Source organism: Bos grunniens, chromosome 16 (genome assembly GCF_055505025.1).
Source record: "Bos grunniens cultivar Pamir isolate PY7600 chromosome 16, Bosgru_T2T1.0, whole genome shotgun sequence".
Lineage (NCBI taxonomy): Eukaryota > Metazoa > Chordata > Mammalia > Artiodactyla > Bovidae > Bos > Bos grunniens.
In genome coordinates this window covers 58,487,598-58,513,077 of record NC_141180.1, presented here as the reverse complement: position 1 = coordinate 58,513,077, position 25,480 = coordinate 58,487,598, and the positions used below count along the sequence as shown (strand labels likewise).

At 39.3% G+C, this 25,480-nt stretch overlaps 1 long non-coding RNA gene across 1 annotated transcript in view; it reads right to left on the bottom strand.

Annotated features, from left to right (window-relative positions):
* Positions 1-10,873: 10,873 nt before the first annotated feature.
* Positions 10,874-25,480, bottom strand: part of LOC147356902 (uncharacterized) — a 48,702-nt gene continuing 34,095 nt past the window's right edge. Inside the window, exon 4 of the long non-coding RNA XR_015142824.1 lies at positions 10,874-11,015. This is a non-coding gene — a long non-coding RNA (uncharacterized LOC147356902). The remainder of the gene's footprint in view (positions 11,016-25,480) is intronic.

The window sequence follows — 25,480 nt, the reverse complement described above, 5'->3', positions numbered from 1 at the left end:
AAACATTTTTTAAGCTATAGGCTGTGACTTCTAAAAGATAGTTGGAAAAGCTATTACAATTTCATCCCTGAGAGAAGAACAACATCTTTTTGATATGCAGCATTTAAGAGTGAAAGTTACTGAACTGAAAACCAGGTGGTGAATTTATTAATAAATTTTAACCATTTTAATTAACGAAGATTTATTAGAGTTCTCTAACAGGAATTTTCTCTCGATGTTCTAAAACATTGGTCCAAGAACCTTAGTATACTTAAGAATGAACTTGTCACTTTGTTAAAAGTTCGAAGTCCTCAGCATTAATCTCAGAATATCAGATTTAGGAGGTCTAGGATGGAACAAAACATTTGTTTGGGTTGTTTTGGAGTTTTATGAAGCCCAAAGAATATTTTAATCTCTACACAAAATTTATACTATCTCAGGCTTTAATCAATATGTTAAAGAAGCAGTATCAATCAGAAATTACCATATCAAAAAATAATACACTGCTATCAAAATTCTAATGCTTGAATATCCCTACAGTAAAAGATTTCCAAGATGAGTATTCTAAACCACATTAGAGGCCCTATTTTGTGTGAAATTAATTAAAGGCATCATCATTTATCCCCAAATTATATTGTTGGTCATATAAGATTAAATTAATACAGTCAAAAGTAGCTAGCTCAGTCTCCTTTAAAAACGTTTCCCTTCATGGCTATGCTCTTGTTATTATACAATTTGGTTTGCTCCCAGTTGAAACTGGCTGCCGGTGTTGTCAATCCTACAAGAGCAATTATCAGATACACTAATATTCTTAGTTGTGATAACAGAATCCACTCTACTTACTTGAAGCAGAAAGGGTTTTATTACGAGCTTTGGGTGGCTCACAGAATCATCGGGAGGCCAAGGAAACAGACTTTAGGCGAGATTCCAGGAATGACTCCCAGAATCACACTCCCAACCGGCCCACCCAGGAAGCTGATGTGTCTGCCAGTGTAAGGAAGCTGGAGATGCAGGAGGCTGCTATTAACAGCTCTGCCACAGCCCACTCTGAGAAATGGAGGCATCAAACTCACTGGCTCTCAGGTCCAGACCAAAATCTTCCCCAGGTGCCTTTGATTTCTAGAAACCGAATTCCTCGTTTGTTCCCAGCAGGAAAGGATTCTCCTTCGGAAAGTGGGATTACATTGCAGGGAACTACACTCATGTAGACGTGGCGTTCCAAAGTTTTGGGGTAGCTGATGCCCCTGTACCAGCTAGGCCATTACAATGATTAACTTTTTGCATCCCAAAACACTCTGAAGTGCTTTTTTGCTTTCTGTTGCCTATCTTGATAAAAATCCCTGGGTGCTCCTCTAAGCATCCTGGCTGCTTCAAATCAGTGATTGGAACATTTTAGTTTCACTTGGACTATTTTTCTCACCCGTAGAGATGGGTTTCTTTTTTTTAATTTTTTATTGGGGGTTAATTGCTTTACAATATTGAGCTGGTTTCTGCCAAACATAAACAAGAAACAAGAACCAGTCACAGGTGTACATATGTCCCCTCCCTCTTGAACCTTCCTCCCATCGTCCACCCCACCCCACCCCTCTAGTTTGTCACAGAGCCACTGGGTTGAGCTCCCAGTGGTGGGACAAATTGAGAGAGTAGCATTTTCTGGTTTTATATGGGCAATGAAATAAATTTTGATAGAAATGGTTGAGTCAGAGTCTCCATGTAGATACAGTTTAGGCTGACACTTCACCTTTGAAAGTATACAGATTTTTTTTTCTTATTTTGAGAGTATACTAAAATTTTTAATTCTTGGGAGGAAGGAGAAGAGGCTGGAAATAGAAAGCCAATGTTAAAATTAATAATGTGTATCTATAACAAAAAGGGGGAAAAAAGATGTCAAAAGTGACAAGATTACCAAAATTATCTTATATTAACCAGCAAACAAGTATGATCCATAAATAAAAACATAGAAAGGGGAGGAAGAGGGGAAAGAAGGAAGGGAGGGAGGGATGGAGGGAGAAAGAAAGAAAACAAAGAAAAGGCTATTTATATTAGTTTAGATAAAGCCACCTGTCATTTGGGATGGATGCCAATTAAAGAAGTAGGCAAAATCCAGTTGAATCTGAAAATTCTATAAAGCAGCATGAGTTTCCTTTAAACAAAAAGGGAGGTGGCTTGAAATTAATACTGGGCTTAGCTCATTGCCGCTCTCTCGTGTGAATTATCTAGTACAAATACAATGCATGTGAAGAGCTTCTAGGAGTCCATTATCACTTGCTATTGGAATCTCTGCATGTGCACTTAATGAAAACTTTCCAAATCATCTCATGAAACCCAGTTTTCTTACACTTCGCTTCTAGTGAAAACTTTTTTTCCCCTTATTGTACTACTTGGTCAAGACTTTGAAGTAGTCAAAAATCTTTATTCTCAGTAATCTTAGTCTCCCTATCTGGGAGCATAACTAGCCTCTTTGCTCTTACCCAGGGGACGAGGATCTTTATACAGTTACCTACTTTATTCCTCATTCCAAATACATTATCTGATTTAATTCAAGCTAAGAAAAAAAAAAAAAAAAAAGGACTGATAGCTTAAGGTTCAATATCATATCAGGAAAGAAATATCTAAGCCAAGTCTTACATTCAAAAACAACAACAAAAAAGACACTAATGGTAGTCTAGTGTATCACACAGTAAACAGAAGATTTAATAAGGGTTAAAAGAAAGATAGATACGCATATAAGAAATACATCTCTCCATTTATACCTGAAACTGAATGTAACTATAAAGGAATACATATGAATATGATTACCTTTCCAAAAAGCCCTAAGCCACATTTTTTAAGAACAAATAATTTATAAAGAATCCCCTATTTCCACCCCCCACCATCACTAACTCAATTCCAACCATTACTGCATAGCTTATAGTAAGAGAGAAAAGCCTCCAGCTAGGACTCCAAGTTTCCATGCCTTCCATATCACCACCAGAGTCATCTTCCAAAAATAAATATTATGTTTGGTCACCTCTCAAAATTCTTTAAAGATTCCCAGTTACCCAAAGGATAAAGCCCAGATTTCTTATGATGAAATAACAGACTCTAATTAATATAGCAACAGCCTATTCAGGCCCTATTCAGCCATAGGTCCTAAGGATTTTTCACTGCAAAGATATAGCCCTGCTTGGGCTTAGAACTGACCCCACACAAGCCAGTTATCCTTTTGGGAGGATTGGACTGTTCGGGTCTGGAACTTGTCCTGCTGCCCCAAGACTAGGGTTCTGCTGTGTTCTCTCCAATAGGTCAGATTCTCTAGTGTATTGGTTCTAACTCAGATAGCACCAACTGAGACTTGTGAAGATAATGGTAAGGGTAATTTCCTAAATCCTAGCTGTTACTGCCCCAGGATTACACCAACTTTATTAGTTTGTAACTAAGATATCCTAACATGCTTTTGGCATACTTCACATCAGTGACAGTCCTACAGTCTAGCTGCTGATTCTCTAATGCACTACCATGCTCTTTTGTACATAAGCCCTGGCCTGTGTTATACACCCTTCTTAGGCTTTCCTTACCTTTGTCCAATCATCCAACCTCTGCCAACCTTTCAAATGGCACTCCTATGAAGTCTTCATTAAAACCCTAAAACTTGCTCCCACTTGGCACATGCTTTATAGAACTTCTCAGGTTGCGTTGTAATTTTTTCGTTCTCACATATGTTTACCCCAAGAAGACTGAGACCTCCTTAAGGACTAGCTTAGCCCTTAATAGCTCCTTCCTCACTCACAGCTGAGACCATATGTACCCTATAAAAATGTCCCTGGGGCGCCTCCAACATTTCATGGACTATGTCCAGGATCTACTCCCACTCTTTTGTCCAAATCCCTCATCCTAGTCTAGTACTGACTTGCTTCATATCTAAATGCCTTATTCTTGGTTAAACTGGTGGGTTCTGCCCCTCTGCTTTGCCTCCTAAGGTTGAGCCCTTACACTATCTTCCTGGCTTTTAGTTTTGGTTCCATCCTTGAAGCTACTTGAGTAACTTGCTCATGCACCCCTACTGCCACAAATAACCAACCAATGTCCAATGTGGCCTCTAGGGACTCTAACTTAGGTTCTGCCTGTTCAAGTAGAGAGTTTGGATAAAATAAACTAATATGTCTGAGGTTTATGAAGCAGTTCCTAACAAAAGAGAACAAAAGATTTTTCTTCACAAGGAGCAATTATTGATTTATGTCTTGAAAAGAGGGTTGGAGAGATACCTGCATGGCAATCCATGACTTCAAGTCAAGCCAAGGGCTCTAGAGGTTCCACAGATGAAACCCAAAGTGACAGAAGGTAAAAACAAAAACCGTTTAGGCTCTTGATTTATTCGATGAAAACAATGACAACAGTAAGAACCAGTCATGGAAATACTTTATCACTTCATCCTTCACACCTCTCACCCTATCACATTGACTTTCTAAGTTCTTCATGCATATTATGGTTTTCTCATGCTGTTGAGCCACTTATACACACTACCTCAAAGGGTCTTGCTTCTATATCTATTTTTCCTCTCTGGTCATCATTTTCAGCTTTCAGATTTCAGATAAATATCATCTCCTCTTGGAATCTGTTTTTGGCTTCATTACTGCACACAGTACTCCTCTCATTAAAAGACATTCCTTTGTTTGCAACTCCCACTAGACTTGAAAACTCAGGACAGAGATTGTGAGTCTAGATATCACAGGATCTAATTCAAGTTGTACATTTAATTTATGTTCAATATGTATTCACTGAGTGAATTACTAGATGATAGTCCTTACTATCTATAGATGATATGGCTGGTCACAGGAGGCAAGAAGACAGGTGCACAGATGAAGCCAAAAGAGATGAGAGGAACGATGGGAAGGTGGGGGAGGACAGACAAAGGCCACTGATCTGGTGAAGTCACTAAGCAGAGCCTGATGAGTGACAGAAATCAGGGCCAGAAGAAAGTGCTGATATCAAAAGACACAGCTGAGAGAACACGAGATATTGGTCGACGGGAACACAGTAATAAGGAACCCTGGATCAGGAAATGTTCACAAGTGTTAACTTTAGAGGTATCTTTGGGAAAGCAACAAGTTCACATTAACAAGAACAGAGAGTCAGGACACTTTAATGATCCTATAGGGAGGCAATGGCAACCCACTCCAGTACTCTTGCCTGGAAAATCCCATGGATGGAGGAGCCTGGTAGGCTACAGTCCACGGGGTCGCTAGGAGTCGGACATGACTGAGTGACTTCACTTTCACTTTTCACTTTCATGCATTGGAGAAGGAAATGGCAGCCCATTCCAGTGTTCTTGCCTGGAGAATCCCAGGGACAGGGGAGCCCGGTGGGCTGCCATCTATGGGGTCACACAGAGTTGGACACGACTGAAGTGACTTAGCAGCAGCAGCAGCAGGGAACCCACAGATGTAATACAGAAAGACTGGAAAATTGCACACATCAGCAGAGTTTGTGTACAGGCATGGGAGGAGAAAGGCAAATATCCAGTTTTAATAACTGTGTCAAAAGATAGTGATTTTGTGTCAAGAGAAAGTTAAGAGGTCCAGTCATTAGGGCTGTACAGAGGCAACACCACAGAAACTCATCTTCCTGCTTTTCTTCTTTCCCTTAGTATATGCTGGACACAGAAGTCTGAGTTATCCCTTTAATATGTATATCAGATCCCATTACTTTTCTGCCTAAATGCCTACATTGGCTTCCCATCATCAACAAAGTCCAAAAGCTTATTATGGCCTGCAAGATAATACATGACCTAGCTCCTGCCTGCTTCTCTGACTTTATTTTGTAATATATTTCCTCTTACAATCTCAGGTCCGATCGTCCTTATGCTCCTCCCTTCCTCAAACACATTAAGTTTGTTCCTGCCTCAGGGCCTATACACATACTGTCTTTTCTAAAATTATTTTCCCTAAAAATATTTGCACGACTTGCTTATTCCCTTCCTTCAAGTCTTTAGAGAAAAGTCCTCTCCTCAGAGACAGCCTTGCTAAACTAAATATCATGCCACTGCCTACTCTTTATCCCCTATGATGCTATAATTTTTATAGTCCTTAACACTTCTTAGCATCACACTGTGTATTTATTTTGTAACCATTCTCCCAGTAGAATGTAAGCTAATGAGAGCACAGATCTCGTCTGTTTAGCTAATTAGCCTAGCTTCAGCGCCTAATACATTGCAGGTACTCGGTCAATATTTATTAACCAATGACATAAGTTTTCCTACATCATCCATGGCCAGTTTGGTTGTTTTCCTTTTCTTCCATCATGGCAGTTGGTATGGGGTAATCAAAATTTATCAAAAACTCACTTCTCACTTTAAAGAGATTTCACAGGATAATGGCAGCATCCTAAATCCAAATCGTTGCACAAACTCTCCTCAAAATTCATAAGATCAAAATAAGGAGTACAAAATAAAACCATACACGAATCATGCTTTCCTCCATATCAGGAGATGATAAAGACCATGAATTTCAAATCCTTGTAAAAAGAGAAATAAAACTGAATTGCCAACAGGACTCCCACGGGAATTGCCCACCATGGCTGCCAGCCTGTGTATGCAAACACTGGCAGCAGGGAGTTTTAAGAGGCTGTAGAAAAGAAGAGAGGAAGCAGTTGGTAACAAAGATAAAGCATAGAAAAAAAATCATTGCTATAAAAAGAAAGACTATCAGTATGCCCTAAACTATAGATCTGGTTTGACAGTTTATAGCAACAGGTATCAGAGAAGGCAATGGCACCCCACTCCAGTACTCTTGCCTGGAAAATCCCATGGATGGAGGAGGCTGGTGGGCTGCAGTCCATGGAGTCACTAAGAGTCGGACACGACTGAGCGACTTCACTTTCACTTTTCACCTTCATGCATTGGAGAAGGAAATGGCAACCCACTCCAGTGTTCTTGCCTGGAGAATCTCAGGGATGGGGGAGCCTGGTGGGCTGCTGTCTATGGGGTCACACAGAGTCGGACACGACTGAAGCAACTTAGCAGCAGCAGCAACAGGTATAGGAAGGCTTCTTGAAAGTGAGCAAGGCCCTGAGAAGGCAGTACCGGAGATGGAGAGCTTGTAGGGGATAAAGAGGCAAAGACAGAAGGATACCTTCATACAAGTAGCTGTAAGAGGAAAAGAGGGAAATAAGAGGAGTATTACAGAGCTTCCTTGGTGGCTCAAATGGTAAAGAATCTACCTGCAATGCAGGAGACCCGGGTTCAATCCCTGGGTTGGGAAGATCCCCTGGAGAAGGAAACAGCAACCCTCTCCAGTATTCTTGCCTGGATAATTCCATAGACAGAGAAGCCTGGTGGGCTACAGTCCATGGGGTCACAAAGAGTTGGACACGACTGAGCTACTAACTTTCAGTTTTCAAGGAGCCTATAGAAACAAAAAAGAATCACAAAACATGCCAATCTCTACCCATTCCTGCCACCAACAATGTCATCCATTAAAGAAATTATGCTTCACTATTCTGAGAGAAAGGTTGCTACTGAACCAGGATGTCAATCTATAACATTGCTATGAGTACAAAAAAAGCAGTCAAATTGCATACAAAGCTACTGTTGGAATAACCCAGAAAATTTGAATCAAATTATTTTACTGGATAAAAATTTCTAAAGCAAGCAACAAAACATGAATCACTGTATCATAGCTCTCCAAGCTGAGTTAAATAAACTCAAATAATCATTTAGAGACTTGAGTCAGAAATATAAAAACTAATGGAAAAATCAACAAAAACAGCAGGGAAAATGTAATGTCAGTTGCCTGGTTCCCTAGACGATATTAAGGTAAAAGATAAAATGACTTCAGAAACTGAGAATACATTGCAAGGTACCAAAGGGATATCTGAATGGAATTTGAAGGAAGATGTAATAAGGAGCACTAAAGAAAAACAAAACAAAAAAGTACAAGAAAATGAAAATACAACAAAGAAAACATAAAAACAGTCCAGGGAAAAGTGTCTGAAATGGAAAAGAGCAACAGAGAGTAACAAATCCATGGACCATACCAGCATTTAAGAATAATAATAATAAAAACAAAAACTTTCTACAAATAAGAGAAAAGCGTATCTACTGAAAGTGTTTGTCTCCTACAATGTGACCTACTGCGTTGGCAGGCGTCCACCTGGCTCCCCCAGCATTGCCCTGTGGGACTTACTGGGACTGGTGGAAAAATGAAACTCTAGCTTCTGCTTTTACCAGTTAAGACCTTTGTCTCTGACCCAGGAATCTCATGTCTTCTACTAGTATCCATGAGACAATAGCAAGCTAATAACTTGTTAGCTTAAAAATATGGCAAAATTTAGAGTTACATAACTGTTGACAACCAGAGTCTCAATACTACATAAATTATTTCAAAGCATGGAAAATAAAACTTCTGAATTATTTTTATGAAATAAATGTAATGCCAATAGCTAAACCTAACAATGCAAAAATGAAAATCACAGACCAATATGCTTATCAATATCAAAGCAAAAATAATAAATGAAAATTTTACTGACTCCAACACCATATTAAAGAAAACAATCCACCATAACCAATCTACGGTATTTATATCAGAAGTGTTAAAACCGTTCAAAATTAAGAAATAAAGTAATTTAATTTATCAAATTAATAGATCTAAGGAGAATTGTTTTTCTCCATAGATGCCAAAAAAAGCCTCTAATAATATTCAACATCCATTCCTAGTAAAACAGGATTGGTTAGCTATTTCCTTAACATGAAAAAATGTACATGCCTCTTTCCTAAACCCAATATACTGCTTAAAAGGAAAAGAAAAAAAGAAGAAACTATAAGTACTGCTATCAAGGAGAAGAAAAAGGTAAGGGTACCCACTATTTCTACACTATTTAACAATGGTACTAGAAGTATTAGCTAATGCAATTAGATAAGAGAAAACAGCGAGAGACATAAAAATTGGGGAAAATGATTGAATAATAACATGAGTGTAGCTGGAAAATGGATAATAAAACTAACTAAAACAATAAAAGAATTAGTCACATAACAATATAAAATAAACATGCAGACAGCAAAATTCTTCTTGTACACAGATAACTAGATAAAGGATATAATGGAAAACTTCCATTTAGAATATTCACATAAAAATGAATGAAATATTAAAAAATGAACTTACAAGTTATATGTAAAACTGATGTGAGGAAAATGATAAAACACTTGTAAAGGACCAAAAACAGACATAAACAAATGGAAGGCTCTCCTTTGTTCTTACACAGTACATCTCAATATCATCAATTGTATCAAGTTCTTCCAAAGCTAATTTATAAATTAAATGTTATCCTAAAATAATATCCCTGGGCTTTTTACTTAAGCTAGGCAAGATGACAATAAAATTCATATGAGGGAAAGAAGCACATAAAAATAGCCAGGAAAACATTTAAAAGGAGAAGAGATGAGCGAGAACTAGCCATACCAAACGTTAGAACATACTACAAAGCTTCTTCAACAACAGGCTGTCCAGTAGAATTTTCTGTGATGATGGAAATCTCCTGCATCTGCAGTGTCCAACGTCGTAGCCACCAGTTGTGTATGGCTAAATGAGCACTCAAAAATGTAGCCAGTGCAACTCAAGAACTGGATTTTTAATCTTATTTAACTATAGTAAATTTAAAATTAAATGCTACATGTGGCTAATAACTATGAATTAAATAAAATAGCTTTATAATCAGTTGAGTATGGTACTGGTGCATGAATAACAGACCACTCAAGTAGACGATAATGTCTAGAAATAGATTTTCTCCTGCTCTTTTATCGTATATGTATGAAAATTTGTTATGTGAAGGGTACTATGTCCAATCAATGGAGCAAAGATGACCTTTTAAAAAATTGTGCTAGAACAAGTGGATAGTCGTTTAGAAAAAAATAAAACTACATTTAGTCCTCATACAATAATCAAGAATAAACTCCAAATCAGAGATTTAAATGTAATAAATGAAACCATAAATGTTCCAGAAGAAAACAGGGGTGAATTCTTCATTATTAACCTTGGTATAGAGGAAAACTTTATATGACTCAAAGTCCAGATAGAATAAAAGATCGATAAATCTGACCATACATTTTTTAAAATTGTGAATAGGAAAAAAATCTTTAGGAAAATCAAAGACAAATGAAAATAGGAAAAAACTGTAACAAATATCAGAAAAATGCTAATACTATTCATATATAAAACAAAAATTGAGGAAAAAATATTTTATAAATGCCATGGAAAAGGGCAAAGACATAAAAATATGATAAGCCAAAAAGTGGCCCTTAAATGTATGATAGATGTTTCATTTTATTCATAGGAAGAGACACGCACATTAAAACTGAATGAGATAACTTTTCTCAGCTATTGCATTGGCATAACTTCAAAAGCTTATAATACAGTATCAGTAAGATCCACCCAGAAGTTGCTGATGGGAAGACAAAATGTCACAACACTTCCGAAGGGGTATGGATTTGGCAATATTTAACAAAACTGTATATGTATTTGTCTTCTGATGCAGTATTCCCACTTCCTGGTATTTTCTCAGAACAATATGAAGATATATGCAAGAGATTATTCATTGCCTCATTATTTATAATTGCAACATATTGGAAACAACCTCAAAGTTCAAACATCGGAGACTGGTTAAATATACTGTTACAAGCACACAATGCAGTAACATAGGAATGTATAGCTGCAAAAAGAGAATCCAGGAAACTTCAGTGAAGCAACAGGAGATTAAATTCCAGAACATATGAAGTGAAAAGAGCAAAGCGTAGGAGTATACATCAGTTTTACATTTCCTAAATCTGATCATTATAATGTGGCTATAGGGGAAATATCTTTGTTCTTAGGTAACACACAAGAGTACTAAAGAGTACAAGGCAATGATATGTCAACCTACTCACAAGTGGTTGGATGGTATCACCAACTCAATGGATATTAGTTTGAGCAAACTCCAGGAGATAGTGAAGGACAGGGAAGCCTGCTGTACTCCATGGGGTGGCAAAGGTCAGACAGGAGGTAGCAACTGAATGACTGCAAGTGGTTCTGAAAAAGCAACAAGAAAGACAGAAAGAGAGGAGGAAAGCAAATGTAACACAATGTTGAAAGTGGTGAATCTGGATAAAGCTAAATAAGAGCTACCAGGCAGAACCAGGACATCTCTTAAGCACTCCCAGAACAATCTGTTAGTTTCTATCTTTGTTCATTATCGATTGCAAGTTGCTGAATTCTCACTCACCTTTGTTTCCCTATCACTTCCAGCAGGATCTGATACAAGGGAAGCTCTCAATTACAGTGTGAATGACTGACAAATTAGAAGAGAGAGGTCATGTGGATTGGCTTCTCCAGAAAAGGGATCTCAGAGAAGGTTAAAATTAAAAATTTATTTTAAAAATGGCTAAAGCTGGGGGAAAAGGAGGAGCAGAGGGTGAATATGGGCAAGGGGGAACAACTTCCCCTGCACAGAAGCAGGAGTGAACTGGGTAGAGTTGGAGACAGAACTGAGGCCTTGGAATGGAATTAGTATCAAAAAAGCTTGGAGAGCTGATGAAGAGAATCAGACTACAGAGCCTACCAATGGAGGCAGGAAGTTTGGGGAGGCCTGAGAAATTCCTCATGGGTTCCCAGGTAACAAATAACCTAATATCCAAAATACACAGCTCCTCCTGTGGGTCTGTTCACACTGGGGGAAAAAATAGGCCAATGGTGAGGACTCCGGCTGTTTCCCTTTTCAGGGCTGGTCCCTGATCAAGCAGGCTTCCCAGCTGTTCAGACCCTCCTTTTGAATTCTCACACAGGAATCCAGACAGATGGCAGCTTGGTTTGACTTTGCCATTACACAGCCACAGGAAAATGTTGCCGTTTTCTAGATTCTGTTGTGTTTTTTTTTTTTTTTTTTCAAATCCACTGCCCTAACCACATTGTTTCATGCTCTGCAAGTTTTGCTTTGATGAGACAATGTGAAAAAAGAAAAGATAATCTTAAATAGGTTTTGGCTTTAAAGGGCAGAAAGTAAGAATTTCAGTTCCTATGATTAACTAGGCACGGCTTACACTCTATGAAGTGCCAAAGCTTAACTTGAAAGATGTTAAATGCTTCAAGCTGTGCAAGCGTGTGTTTCTTCAAATGGGCAGAAGTGAAGATCGTGAACACAGGCAAAGCTTTAATTGAGGGGTGTACACAGTTGCATACATACGTGTTACCAGGTCTACAAATTATGTATTCATTCATTTTAATTTTCCTGTAAAAATCAACATTAATCCATGTCTATGGATTATGTCTATGGTATATGTCTATGAGAGATTCAAGATATGAGGATATAACTATAAAATACAGAGTAATCAAACTGACTTCAGATTGGGTAATCATTTAAAACTAAGAGAACAAACTGCTATTCTTTACTCTTGCAGGCCCAGGCAGCGGAGGAAAAAAAAAATGAGTTGAAATTCAGAAAAAGATCATTTATACATAGAATCTAAAATGATACAAATGAACATATCTACAAAAGAGAAATAGACTCACAGACATAGAGAACAGACTTGTAGTTGCCAAGGATGGAGAGGAGGGGTGAGAAGGATTGGGAATTTGGGATTAGCAGATGCAGACTAGTATATATGGTATGGATAAACAACAAGATCCTACCGTATGGTACAGGGAACTACATTCAATATCCTGTGATAAACCATGATGAAGAATATGAAAAAGAAGACATATATATGCACATACATAAAAAAATGAGTCACTTTGCTGTGCAGACGAAATTAACACAACACTGTAAATCAACTGTACTTCAATAAAATTTTTTAAAAAGACACAGCCATTCATTCTTCCATTTGATGCCTTGCTATTAGATTAAGAAGGTGATTATTTCTCAGCATGTCTAGAAAAATATATCCTCAAAATATCAATAAACACCTCTAAAAATTCCCATATCCTCAGCTGTTTACATGTTGAGGCATTTGTAAATCAAGTATATAGTTGCTCATTCAACAAATATTTAGTAAGTTCTTCTTCTTCCTCTGAAGTCGCTCAGTCGTGTCTGACTCTTTGTGACCCCGTGGACTGTAGCCTACCAGGCTCCTCCGTCCATGGGATTCTCCAGGCAAGAATACTGGAGTGGGTTGCCATTTCCTTCTCCAGGGAATCTTCCCAACCCAGGGATCGAACCCGGGTCTCCTGCATTAGAGGCAGATGCTTTAACCTCTGAGCTACCAGGAAGTGTTAACCTAGAAAGACAATGCCTTATCTCATAAGAACTAGCTATCAACAAATTGGATTACTACAGCTAATAGGAAAATTGTAGTATGGTAAGTACTTAGGAAGTGTCAAATACTTTTCTGTGCACCAGGGATATGGTAGGGAGAACACTGAGGAAGATAGAATTTCTGCCCTCCAAAACTCACATTCTAGTAGTGGCAGATAAGACACTGAACAACATAACTAAATAGAAAGTACAATGTACTGCTGATGGTAAAGAAAAATGAAGCACAGGAAGACAGAGTATGTTGAGGAGGTGGCAAATGTAATTAGGATTTGGGGGGAAGTCTCTCTGAAAATATATTTGAGAAAGGACATAAAGGATGTGAGGGGATGAGCCACGGGGACTGCTGAGGAAAAAAGTCAGGAAAGGGAAGCAGGGAAGACCCAGGACCTGTCTGCTGCATCCTTAGAGGGCAGGAAGGCAGTGTACCTGGATCAGAAGGTTCAACTTAGAAGTCAGCGAGGAGCCTGATCAGAGCTGTGGCCATTTCAGATAAGGGTGTTGGCTTTTATTCTGAATAAAATGAGGAGCCAAGAAGGACTCTAAGTAAAAGAATGACCACTCAACAAAAAAATCACTCTGGTGGTTGCAAAAAGAACAATCACAGGGAAACAAAAACAGGAGCAGAGAGATCAGTCAGAAGGTTACTGAAATAGCCCACAAAGAAGATGATGCTGTCTATGAAAAAGGAGGTGCAGTGAAGTGGATGTATTTTGAAAGTATACTGATTTTTAAAAAATCAGTTTGCTTTCCTCTTAGATAAAATATTTACACTGAGGCAAGAGCTGTTTTTATGAAGTAACAGAAAAGAAGAAATGATCTAAGCAATGTACTTCAGGAAAAGGATGGGTTTGGATGGGCTAAAGTTAGGAGGAATTGTGGAAATAGGGCAAAAAAAAATCTCAGGCTACCTAGAAAACCTAAAATGAGGCATCCTAGAAGGGAAAGGATATGAAGAGGTAGCAGTGCTTCAGAGATAAATTGGCCCCTGTATAGTTTTTCCTAGAGCTTGTGTGTAAGCCATACCTGTAGGCCACTGGATTTTTCCACTGTCTTTGAATGTCAGCCCAGGTGGCTCAGTGGTAAAGAATCTGCCTGCCAATGCAGGAGACACAGGAGACATGAGTTTGATCCCTGGGTCGGGAATATGCCCTGGTGTAGGAAATGGCAACCCACTCCAGTATTCTTGCCTGGAAAATTCCATGGACAGAGGAACCTGGAGGGCTACAAGTCCATGGGGTCACAAAGTCAGACACAACTGAGCATGCGTGCGCGCGCGCGCACACACACACACACACACACCCCCCAACTCAGCCCCAACTTACAGCCTCCGGGCAACCACAACTAGGTTCATGAGAGCTGTAGGTAAATCAGGGAAATAGAGAGAAGTACAGAGAAAAGAAAAAGAAGAGAGAGAAAGGAAGATGTTCAAGAAGAAAAAAAAGGGAGTATAGAAAATACTTTAATAGGTTATAAGCCATTGCCCTGGCCACTGTTCTGCAACACTCATGGTCCCATCAGCAGACCAGATCAAGGGCATGCCAGAAAAATGACTGAGCAAGGAGGAAAGATTTCTTTCTAGATGGATCTGATGAACTTTGTGCATGTAGGGTCAGCTCAGGTGGTGCAGTGTGTAAAGGATCCATCTGCCAATACCAGAGAAGGAAGAGACACGGGTTTGATCTCTGGGTCAGGAAGATCCCTTGAGGAGGAAATGGCATCCCACTACAACAGTCTTGCCTGGAGAATTCCATGGACAGAGGAGCCTGGCAGGCTACAGTCCATGTGGTGCCAGAGTCAGACACTAGTGAGCATGCGCACTCACAGGCACGCATATGCATGTAGAGGACAGGATATCTGGTGTATGTCAAATATAATCACAGATTCTTATTATAATCATTATACAAAGATAAATATACTTTATATTATCACTAAACCATCTCAGAGTGTTTTAATTGCCTTTGATTGTACGGCTATTTTCAACTCAAGATGTAGAAAATAATTGATTATCAGGACTGGATGAAATACCAACAGAAATTTCATTGGACTGGATTTATCTGATCAAGTTAGACAGCTCAAATAGAACATTCAACCCTCTGAGTGGATTTTTTGGATCAAGTAATCATATAAAAATGAGTAATCCAGTGTGGCTGTCTGAATTGATCAAGCAAACCAGGTAATTACAACATTTCTCCCTTATTTGTGCTGTGTAGATATGGTTCAATTGGAGAAAGGCAGCTTTAAAAAAATTCTAAGGGGATCATGTTGGCCGTGGAGTTTTCCATGTCTTAATTCTCAGCATCTTCTCCTAAAGACTCGTTTGAACAGAAATGTGGTTTGTGATCCACGATTGAGGACACATGGTGCTGGACTGTTTATTATTATTTTGTGGGCTTTTTGGGCTTTTTTATCACAGTTCATGTCCCTGTCATGATCCTAACATCAGGTTGCTGGGTCATTACTTTCCTTCCTCCTCTTCCTGTCACACATCTGGAAACTCACCAGCCTTTTTCCTATCCAACCGCTGACCAGGCCTATTTAGAAAGTCAGCACCAAGCAGCAATTGTGAGGAAACACCCTTCTCCCTGATCTTGAATTTCTCCCTTTCCCCGGCCCCAGCACATGCTCTGCTATCCTCCCCAGGGCAGCAATCTTGCTTAACACCAGTCTGCACCATTAAGGCCATGCCAAGTGCCACCGAGAACCATGGTGAACCTACACATCCGCATTGCCCTCTTCCCCATTACCAGCTCTTTTCTACTTCATAGGGGGCTTACATCCTAAATCCTATTTCATTGCTCTTCCCCATTATATAAATAGTTGCCTTAAGGTAATAATGATAACAGCCAACACACCAGTGCCTAATAAGTGCCAGGTACTCTTTTAGCCACTGTGAGTGTATAAATAAAGTGGCTAAATACACACACACACACACACACACACACATACTGGCTCATTTGCTCTCCATGCAAGCATTGTGCAATAGACACTTATTGGCCACATTTTATAGACGAAGGAACAGAAATACCATTAAGTAACTTGCCTGGTCTCACACAGTTCACAAGCAGGAACTCAAGGCCAGGCAGTCCCCAGGCTCACAAGGGCCTTCCTCCAACCTGCCTCTCAGCAGAGCCTGCTATAGCAATGTACACGTCTCCTGGACTGCCAACAGTTGAGGGGTTTTCTCTGCTGGTTTTCCTTTAATGATAAACTAGCTCTCATCCACTGCATGGAGGAAATGTGGTGGTTTCCTCTCTTCCCAAGACCAGGAGGGAGGCAAGGGCACAAACCCCCCTTGGAGCTGTGACTGCAGAATTAGAACCAGCATTGATACAGCTGAGCCCTTGCTTCCCCTAAGTTCCTCTCTCCATCTCTTCTCAAAGACTGTGGAAGCATCAGAGAAACTAGAAGAGCAGTTATAAGTTGTTAAATCCCCATTCTAGTGGCCAAAAAAGTTACCGGTTGATGTGGGGTATAGATTCAGAGGTCTAGCTCAAAGGAGGCTCACAGAGCTGCTGGATTCATTAATAGCACTGACTAATATGCCAGGTACTAGACTGGCTGCTCGTGTTCAGCAGGCTTGTATGTTTCATTCCATGACAATCTTTAGTTCTTCTTTCACACCTCTTATGTTATTGACTCAATAATTCATTTGACTGTCATTAAACATCTATTGGATAGCATCAGGTAAATTTCTAAGTTGGAAGATATGAAGTTGAAATATAATCTCTAGGCTGCAGTTGCTCATGTCAACTGAGGAATCATTGCATGATGACTCTCACCATACTCAATATTCTTTTTTATGGTAATGTATGTGTCTTTGTTCATACAGCCTCAAAAAAAAGAGTAACTTCCTGAATACCAAAGTTTGAACATTAAGAAGCCCTTTTAATACTAAACTATAGCCAAGGCTTGTATAATTTATCACTTTGGCACTTTCATCTCTCTGACATTTCGCAGAACTCTCCATTTAAACTTATTGAACTTATTTGACCTGTATGCAGGTCAGGAAGCAACAGTTAGAACTGGACATGGAACAACAGACTTGTTCCAAATAGGAAAAGGAGTACGTCAAGGCTGTATATTGTCACCCTGCTTATTTAACTTCTATGCAGAGTACATCATGAGAAACGCTGGGCTGGAAGAAGCACAAACTGGAATCAAGATTGCCGGGAGAAATATCAATAGCCTCAGATATGCAGATGACACCACACTTATGGCAGAAAGTGAAGAGGAACTAAAAAGCCTCTTGATGAAAGTGAAAGAGGAGAGTGAAAAAGTTGGCTTAAAGCTCAACATTCAGAAAACAAAGATCATGGCATCCGGTCCCATCACTTCATGGGAAATAGATGGGGAAACAGTGGAAACAGTGTCAGACTTTGTTTTTTGGGCCCCAAGATCACTGCAGATGGTGAGTGCAGCCATGAAATTAAAAGATGCTTACTCCTTGGAAGGAAAGTTATGACCAACCTAGATGGCATATTAAAAAGCAGAGACATTACTTTGCCAACAAATGCCCATCTAGTCAAGGCTATGGTTTTTCCAGTGGTCATGTATGGATGTGAGAGTTGGACTGTGAAGAAAGCTGAGTGCCAAAGAATTGATGTTTTTGAACTGTGGTGTTGGAGAAGGCTCTTGAGAGTCCCATGGACTGCAAGGAGATTCAAAAGGAGATCAGTCCTAGGTGTTCTTTGGAAGGAATGATGCTAAAGCTGAAACTTCAGTACTTTGGCCACCTCCTGCAAAAGGTTGACTCATTGGAAAAGACTCTGATGCTGGGAGGGATTGGGGGCAGGAGGAAAAGGGGACGACAGAGGATGGATGGCTGGATGGCATCACTGACTCGATGGACGTGGGTTTGGGTAAACTCTGGGAGTTGGTGATGGACAGGGAGGTGCTGTAATTCATGGGGTCACAAAGAGTCGGACATGACTGAGCGACTGAACTGAACTGAACTGAATGGAGATGCAGACCTAAAGCACAGACTTGTAGACACAGTTGGGGAAGGAGAGGGTGGGACGAACTGAGAGTGGAACTGAAAAATATACATTACCATAAGTAAAATAGACAGCTTGAGGAAATTTGCTGTATGATGCAGGGAGTTCAAATCTGGTGCTCTGAGACAACCTAGAGGGGTGGGACGAGGTGGGAGATGGGACAGAGGTTCAGGAGGGAGGGGACATATGTATACCTATGGCCGATTCATATTGATATATGACAGAACCCAGCTAACACAATATTGTAAAGCAACTATCCTCAAATTAAATAAAAAGTACCAGGATGATGACTTTCTTAAACAAATAAAGTTTTTTGTCCTTGTTTTGTTTTTGGTTTGTTTACTTCAGAGGTCTTTTTAATGAAGTACAAGAATCTTTATTATATTTTTAAGTTCTTTAGTTAAATTCTTTCTTGGCTTTCTATTTTCTTTTAGCCTAAATCTGATCCCCCTCCGTACTATTTGGGAAATTTTCTGTAGTCATTGTGTAACAGGAGGGAAAGGGGCAGGGCACAACTTTTGAAAGAATGACATAGCCCAAGGACACAATGAAAACGGATTTGAATCAAATGGGACCAAGATGGCAGACAAGACTAGACCTTGGTCTTCAACCAACAAGTGAAATGACACACCCAGAGATGCCATGACAGTTCCAAGACACCGCCAAAAGACCAAGAAGTGGGTGGTGGCCCAAATTCTGGAAATCCATGCCCCTTCCCAAAAATAGTTAGGAAGCATCACTACAAACAAAGCTAGTGGAGAACATGGAATTCCAGTTGAACTATTTCAAATCCTGAAAGATGATGCTGTGAAAGTACTGCACTCAATATGCCAGCAAATTTGGAAAACTCAGCAGTGGCCACAGGACTGGAAAAAGTCAGTTTTCATACAAATCCCAAAGAAAGGCAATGCCAAACAATGCTCAAACAACCGCACAATTGCACTCATCTCACACACTAGTAAAGTGATGATGAAAATTCTCCAAGCCAGGCATCAACAACACATGAAACGTGAACTTCCAGATGTTCAACCTGGTTTTAGAAAAGGCAGAGGAACCAGAGATCAAATTGCCAACATCCACTGGATCACTGAAAAAGCAAGAGAGTTCCAGAAAAACATCTATTTCTGCTTTGTTGACTATGCCAAAGCCTTTGATTGTGTGGATCACAATAAACTGTGGAAAATTCTGAAAGAGATGGCAATACCAGACCATCTGACCTGCCTCTTGAGAAACCCATATGCAGGTCAGGAAGCAACATTTAGAACTGGACATGGAACAACAGACTGGTTCCAGATAGGAAAAGGAGTATATCAAGGCTGTATATTGTCACCCTGCTTATTTAACTTATATGCAGAGTACATCATGAGAAACACTGGGCTGGAAGAAGCACAAGCTGGAATCAAGATTGCCGGGAGAAATATCAATAACCTCAGATATGCAGACACCACCCTTATGGCAGAAAGTGAAGAATAACTAAAAAGCCTCTTGATGAAAGTGAAAGAGGAGAGTGAAAAAGTTGGCTTAAAACTCAACATTCAGAAAACTAAGCTCATGGGATCTGGTCCCATCACTTCATGGCAAATAGATGGAGAAACAATGGAAACAGTGAGAGACTTTATTTTAGGGGGGCTCTGAAATCACTGCAGATGGTGATTTCAGCCATGAAATAAAAAGATGTGTACTCCTTGGAAGAAAAGTTATGACCAACCTAGACAGCATATTAAAAAGCAGAGACAATACTTTGTCAACAAAGGTCCATCTAGTCAAGGCTATGGTTTTTCCAGGGGTCATGTATGGATGTGAGAGTTGGACTATAAAGAAAGCTGAGTGCTGAAGAATTGATGCTTTTGAATGGTGGTGTTGGAGAAGACTCTTGAGAGTGCCTTGGACTGCAAGGAGATCCAACCAGTCCATCCTAAAGGAGATCAGTCCTGGGTGTTCATTGGAAGGACTGATGCTAAAGCTAAAACTCCAATACTTTGGCCACCTGATGCAAAGGACTCATTGGAAAAGACCCTGATGCTGGGAAAGATTGAAGGTGAAAGGAGAAGAGGACGACAGAGGATGAGATGGTTGGATGGCATCACCAATTCAATGGACATGAGTTTGAGTGAACTCCAGGAGTTGGTGATGGACAGGGAGGCCTGGAATGCCGCAGTCCATGGGGTCGCAAAGAGTCGGACAGGACTGAGCAACTGAACTGAACTGAACTGAATCCTCTCACTCATTGGCATATGAAATTACCCTGCCTATAAAAACTAACCACAGCACATTTTGAGACCACACTCGCCCTCTGTGATGGCCCACATTCTGTCTATGGAGTGCACTTCTCTCTGAATCTGAATAAATCCATATCTTACCTATCACTTTGTCTTTGACTGAATTCTTTCTGTGATGAGTGATCAAGAACCCAAGCTTCACTAGGCCCTGACACCAGGCACTGTGGTTTTGGGCTGGGTTCGAGTCCCAGCCATGTGGGTTTCGAGTCCCAAGCAGGATTTTGGCTGGGTTTGAGTCCTAGCCACGTGGGTTCGAGTCCCAAACTGGATTTCAGCTGTGTTTGAGTTTCAGCATGTGGGTTCAAGTCCCAGTCTGAAGTAAACAGTTTCAATTGGCCTCTCAATTACCTCATAGGAATATAGCTCTTACTTTTAGCATGTGTTAATTTTTTTCTTTTTTCATTTTAAAGTATCCCTGGGTAAGAATCAGTTCAGTTCAGTCACTCAGTCGTGTCTGACTCTTTGTGACCCCATGGACTGCAGCACTCCAGGCTTCCCTGTCCAGCACCAACTCCTGGAGCTTACTCAAACTCATGATGAGCCCACATATTTCTGCTCACTAGAAGAAGCATTTCAAAAAGCTATGGTAACAGCTAGACTGAGAAAATGCAAGCTTCAGAGGCCTGATTTTACATTATGTTAAAAAGTATTTGAGGTCAAGACACCACAAGAAAAGAGAAACATAAATATATTTTATCCAACTTTTAGGAAAATATACATAAGATAACTAAGTATGTGTCCAATAGCCAGTTCCAAATATGTTGGGAATATTTAGAGAACTGACTTTTAAAGAAAGACAGAAGACCCCAATCTGGTTTTCTGCAGGTTCCTGGAAAGCCTACTATATAAAGATGAAATACATTTAAAAAACTGTTAAAGATCCAGCATTTGAAAATGTTTCAAGCTAAAACTAAGCACAGTAAGAATAATACAGGTCACTACAGTAAAGTGGGGAAAGGGATATAAAATTTTTATATGAAGAAAGCCTTCAAAAAATGTATAGAAAGCTAGTACAAGGGTTTGGAGGTGCCATATGTAAAAATAAGTAGAAGCAAGGCAAAAGATTTTAGCTTTAGCAGTGAGTGAAAGGATTATATGCCAAACCACAGAAAAATATTCCAGTGAAAAATAATGGGCTCTTGAAATAAATTTTCAGAATAAAGGAGTAAAGGTAAAAGCTGTTTTCCTGACAAAATATTAATGAGAAATTAGAGACGGGAGGAAAAAAATAACATGAATACCAATTCCAGTGATTGTTACTTCCTTGAGAAGGAGGATCAAGAAAAAAGGGAGTTGGCCAGCACTGGGAACCCATTTCCCGGAATAACTGGAAAAATGTTTTTTTTGTTTTGTTTTGTTTTCTTTTCTTTTCTTTATTTTATTTTATTTTTAAACTTTACAATATTGTATTAGTTTTGCCAAATATCGAAATGAATCCGCCACAGGTATACCTAAAAATGTTTTAAAGTGAGATGATGGAAATTAAAACAGCAGTGAAAAGGCCAGAAACAGATAAGGGAAAATAGACACCAGGTCTTAATACGATACCCTTATTATTACTAGATCGATAGCATACTGTTCTACTATGTCAACATCTTTTGGAGCAAAGGGGTCATATAAAAGGATTAATAAAACAACCTTTAAAAACAATAAAGTAAACATATTCCACATGTTTTAGAGGAAATGAATAAAAAATTAGTTTAGATGTAAGCTTGTTTAGGTATCTTATGCCAGGTTAGATTAGTAAAAATTCAAACCAGAAGTAAACACTATTTTTCTAAAGAGAATCTAAAATCAAAGGAGGCGCCCAGGCAGTGTGTACCAAAGATCTGGTAATTTTCTGGTTAATTTGTTTAATGTGGGTAGCTTCCAAGTCCTTTTTTTTTAAACTTGTACTATTAAAATTATCTTTCTATAGTATTAACTGTGTAATACCAGGTCCCTCTTTGTACTTTCTGAATATAGTACAAGAAGTACAGGTATTTGATTAAGACTTTTCAGCAATATTTATATACCAATAAGTTATGAAATAAACTGTACAAATATATGTATTAAATTCATACAATGATGAAGCCAAGAAAATACATACAGATCTACATCCTTTATACATATATTGACTCAGTTATTCCTTACAAAAAGCCTGTAAGTAGATTTATTATCATCCCCATCTTATAAGTTGAAAACACAAAGGCTCCAAGATTTGAGTGACTTGCCCAAGGTCACAGAGCCAGTCACTCTGATTTGAACTTGAATTTGAATCTCTCAGCCACTATGTTGTGTAGCTATCAAATAAACAGCGAGGTACATAGCCTTATGAAGTTGAGCTGTTAAAAGTACGAAAAACATGGTGTGAGAGCAAAGGAAGGCATATCTAACTCTGGTGGGAAGCAGGTTTAGGAAATTCCTTGAAAGGTAAGCAGGAATTCACTTAAATAGTATTGATAAATTGGAGGCCATCTCTTACAGAGATGTAAATATATGATGTGAGAAAACATTCATCTGAGGAAGGGTGAGATAACTAACAGTTAAACATCAGTGGCACACAAAACAGAAGCATGTACAGTCACTAACTCTTATTAATTTCCTTTTGCAACTTCACTGCAAAGCAAGTCTTCATATGCTAAATGTATCTTTCTTAATCTGAAGCCAAAAATGTATTTCCTTATGGAAGTAAAGTACACTTCCATATTAATGTCAGGAGATAACTAAGCAATTGTTTGGTGCACTGGAGGTAGATTTCATTTCATTAGGATGGCTTAAGTGACTGGCTGATCATTATAAATTCCAAGTATTGTGACTTTACTGAACAAAAGTCACAGCAAACTAGATAAAATATTTGATTCAGTTGTTGATAAAATATTTGATTCGGTTGTTGGCAAGTCTAAACTGTATGGAGACAGAGAATTCAAAAAAAATCATTTTTTACACCCTTTTCTGTAGAATCCAACCTTAGAAATATTTCGTCTTCCTACAGAACATAGCTTTCCTTGTTTCTATTAGCATTTACTGGTTCTATAATCCCTGTTTTCAAGTTACTTGAGAAATTTTTTAAATGCCACACTATGGTCTGTTTTCTCACAGACTCTTTAGTGAAATGAGTAAGAATGCAAATATAGACAATGCTATAATGAAGCAGCTTCATCTATTATAAAGACAGACTGGCCTGTTAACAATTAAAACATCTTTCTGTTAGTCCCTCCCATCCTTAAAATCTTTGAGGTATTTTTTATTGTATTCTCAATGAAATATTAATAGGTTTCTTAAAATGCTTTAGAATTTTCTCTGAGTTAATGGTTAACATTTTATTGGATAATTCACATCTTAAATAAACAGAATTAGACAATTTTGCGACTGACCAAATTTCACGTTCACTTCTTATTACTATCCCGATACTCTATTCCTATTTGAATTCCTTGTCATTTTCTTGGAATGAAACTAGACCTTAATTTTGAAACTATGGTTAGGCCGCTTCATTCCCATCACTATTTCTACCACTCCCCCAATCCTGCTATACCACAACTCTTTTGCTTTCAATGATTCACACAGTTCTTCCTAATTGATAACACCCAGCTGTGCACTTCTGCTGAAAACCAAAGCTCCTTGAAGATTCAGCTCCTGTACTTACTCATACCTACTGCTGAGATCGCCTACTGATGCCAGACAAGCCAGATCAGTTAGTCATGTTTTTTGAAGAGCCCACAATTCCTGCTGCACAGTTCATTCCCGACAACTGCCCCTAAACATCATTCTTGTAAGTCCAGCAAATGACACACTTCGTAGCTAAAAACATACTAATCGTGAAAAACACCCTGCCTGATTCCCACCACAGACTGGGAGTTCTGGTACTCCAGTCCTCTACTCTTTACGTCTACTCACAGCAAGAAAGTTGCTCCCTAACTTCCTAACACACATGCTCCCAGATGCCAGCCATAACACTGAGATTTCCCTGACACATCCATCTCTCCAATGGGATTGAACTCAATCAGAACATCTATTTCAGGGACCCTAACTACCTGTTTGGAGAAGGCAATGGCACCCTACTCCAGTACTTTTGCCTAGAAAATCCCATGGACAGAGGAGCCTGGTAGGCCGCAGTCCCTGGGGTCACTAGGAGTCGGACACGACTGAGCGACTTCACTTTCACTTTTCACTTTCATGCAATGGAGAAGGAAATGGCAACCCACTCCAGTGTTCTTGCCTGGAGAATCCCAGGGACAGAGGAGCCTAGTGGGCTGCCGTCTATGGGGTCGCACAGAGTTGGACACGATAAAAGTGACGCAGCAGCAACTACCTGTTGCTGCTGCTGCTAAGTCGCTTCAGTCGTGTCCGACTCTGTGCGACCCCATAGATGGCAGCCCACCAGGCTCCCCTGTCCCTGGGATTCTCCAGGCAAGAATACTGGAGTGGGTTGCCATCTCCTTCTCCAAGACACTGCCTAATGGCAGGGACCCTAAATTACCATAGCTCCAGAATAAGTTCAGATGGAGGGAATTGCCTCTATCAAGGACCATTTGTAATGGGGAAGAAGAAATCTAACTCTATATTAGATCTGTTCCTTTTGCTTTAATCTTTCTGTTCTGTTGCCTGAGCTTATTCATGCTGGCTCCGTATCTTTTATAAAACAATGTTGCCTATAGCCTGAAATATACAGGATAGTCTATTCTTAGGACTCTGACCTTTAAAAGTCCATTCTATAGAGATGAAAAGTTGCAGAACAAATAACGTTTGTCTTGTTGAAGGTTTACAGGAACATCGTGAACTGACCTACAAGAACAAAGCAAGAACAAAGGATTCCTACACCAAGAAGTTTGCAACAACTCACACGTCCCTCCTTCACACCCAATCAAAAAATGGGCCAAAGAACTAAATAAACATTTCTCCAAAGAAGACATACAGATGGCTAAGAAACACATGAAAAGATGCTCAACATCATATCAGAGAAATGCAAATCAAAACCACAATGAGGTACCATTT